This window comes from Arachis stenosperma, chromosome 4 (assembly GCF_014773155.1).
Source record: "Arachis stenosperma cultivar V10309 chromosome 4, arast.V10309.gnm1.PFL2, whole genome shotgun sequence".
Lineage (NCBI taxonomy): Eukaryota > Viridiplantae > Streptophyta > Magnoliopsida > Fabales > Fabaceae > Arachis > Arachis stenosperma.
In genome coordinates, this window is record NC_080380.1 from 103,459,991 (window position 1) to 103,462,685 (window position 2,695).

Below are 2,695 nucleotides of genomic sequence, written 5' to 3' on the forward strand. Positions count from 1 at the left end.
GGACACAACAGCTCCGACCAGCACAGAAGATCTCATCCGAGATCGACCTACAGTTTCAGGTTACCCTCGGAACAAAATGCTTTCTCATTTTGGACCAAATTAGGGTTTGGGCGGATATAGTGACATGTAATCCCCCCAACACTTTGATTTGGAAATACATGTGGTATAATCAGTGACCACACTTCATCTCTTCCCATGAGCAATTAAATTAAGGAATTGGGCAATTGTTCAAGCTTAGAGAGATTGGATTGCCAAGGAATTGGGATCCAATCACTTAAGATTGCCAAGGAGATCAATGAATGCATTGATTGAGGAAGAGATGAGAATGAACTTGATCCGGAGAATAAAACATCTCCTGAACCCAATGATTTCCCCATTTCTGATCTTACCCATTCTCTTTACTTTCTGCCATTTAATTTCATGCTCATTACCCCAAATCCTCATCTAAGATTCTGCACTTTAATTTATGTTATTTACTTTCCAGTCATTTAAATTTCCGCATATCAATCTAAATTCTGTTTAGCTCAACTAGCACATTCTTTTAACTAAAGTTGCTTGACCAATCAATCCTTGTGGGATTCGACCTCACTCTATTGTGGGTTTTACTTGACGACAATTCGGTATACTTGCCGAAGGGAAATTTATTGAGAGACAAGTTTTCATGCATCAAGTTTATGGCGCCGTTGCTGGGGATTGATTTTTAATCAACAATGATTAAGTTTGAAGATCACTAGATTGAGCATTTTTCTTTTTGTTTAGTTTATTCAGTTAATTTCTTTTAGTTTATTTTAATTTCTTCCTCTCCCCCTGCACCCTCTTTTATTTTTTTTCGTTCTTTCCTCTTTTGATTACAATTCTGCTCACTAACCCACTAACTGTATGATAATTTGCATCATTCACACTAACAATTACTCTAACAAGAATAGTTTCTTCATTTTATCTCCTGTTGTGCAATCTGTTTGTTGTATGACAGGGAGAAGAGAAGGGGTTTCAACATCCTTTGATTCAGAACCTGAAAGAACCCTTTGGAGACTAAGAAGGGAAGTAAGAGGAAAAAGGATTATTGGTGCTGAGAAAGGAGAGGAAGAGTATTTTGAACCCAACATGGAAGAGAATTTGGAGAACAATCATGAAGAAGAAGCTCATAATCATGTTAGAGAGGGCCATGCAAACCGGGCTGGGCAAGAAAGGAGAGTCTTAGGATCCTATATCAATCCTAATCCAGGGAACTGTGGAAGCAGCATTCAGAAGCCCACCATACATGCCAACAATTTCGAGCTAAAACCCCAGCTCATCACTCTTGTGCAGAATAATTGCTCATTTGGAGGAGGTGCTCAAGAAGATCCTAATCAACATTTGACCACCTTCCTGAGGATTTGTGACACAGTGAAGTCCAATGGAGTCCACCCAGATGTCTATAGGTTGCTCTTGTTCCCTTTTTCACTCAGGGACAAGGCATCCAAACGGCTTGAATCCTTCCCAAAGGAGAGCTTAACTAATTGGGAAGAAGTGGTGAACAAGTTTCTGGTAAGATTTTACCCTCCTCCAAGGATCAATAGGCTAAGAACTAAGGTGCAAACTTTTAGACAACAAGATGGTGAGACACTTTATGAAGCATGGGAGAGATTCAAAGACCTGACAAGGAGATGCCCACCAGAGATGCTTAATGAGTGGGTTCAACTTCACATCTTCTATGAAGGTCTTTCCTATGAGTCAAAGAAGGCTGTGGATCATTCATCAGGAGGCTCTCTAAACAAGAAGAAAACCATTGAAGAAGCCATAGATGTCATTGAAACAGTTGCTGAAAATGACTACTTCTATGCCTCCGAAAGAAGTAACACCAGAGGAGTAATTGAGCTAAACCACATGGATGCATTGTTAGCTCAAAACAAGATGATCACCAAGCAGATAGCATATCTTACCAAGAAGGTGGAGGAGAAACAAGTTGCAGCAGCCATCACCTCATCATCAGCTCAAGAAGGAGTAAACATAGGAGAAGAAGCTGATTGGGAGCAAGCCAACTGTGTTGGAAACTCACCTAGACAAGTCCATGATCCATATTCCAAAACTTACAACTCTGGATGGAGAAATCACCCCAACTTTGGATGGGGAAACCAACAAGACCAAGGGCAAGATCAGAGACGCCATAACCTCAACTCTAACAACAATGCTACTCATCAAAACACCACACAGAGATATTACCAACATCCATCTAACCAACCTTCTCAACCACCTAATCTCAACCCACCATCATCAACAGATGATAGGCTCTCAAAGATGGAAGCTCTACTTGAAAACTTATGCAGAGAAGTCCAAGACAACAAAGTGTTTAAGGAAGAAGTGCGAGCCAATATCAAGAACCAAGGAGAAAACATCAAGAGATTAGAGTCCCAAGTAGGGTATTTATCTCAACAAATTCCCAAACCCACTGATGGATTCCCCAGTGATACAGAGAAGAATTCAAGAGGAGAAATAAAGAAGGTGAGATGGGAAGAATGCAAAATGATAACCATAAGTAATGAGGAGAGTATGAATGGAGTAGAACACCTCCAGAATAACCAAAAGGAAAGCTAGGAGGAAGGAAGCTATACAACTCAACTTACATCCAAGGAAGAGCTAAAGAAGAAGGAGGTGTTGAACCCATATGCAGCTTTTCCCCACAGGCTTAAAGGTGGTGTAGCAGCGAGAATGTACT

General features: G+C 40.5%; 1 non-coding gene across 1 annotated transcript; it reads right to left on the bottom strand.

Annotated features, from left to right (window-relative positions):
• Positions 1–1,557: 1,557 nt before the first annotated feature.
• LOC130978821 (small nucleolar RNA R71) lies at positions 1,558–1,665 on the bottom strand. Its single transcript, XR_009086433.1, has one exon. It is a non-coding gene; the product is annotated as a small nucleolar RNA R71 (small nucleolar RNA).
• Between the last annotated feature and the right edge of the window lie 1,030 nt (positions 1,666–2,695).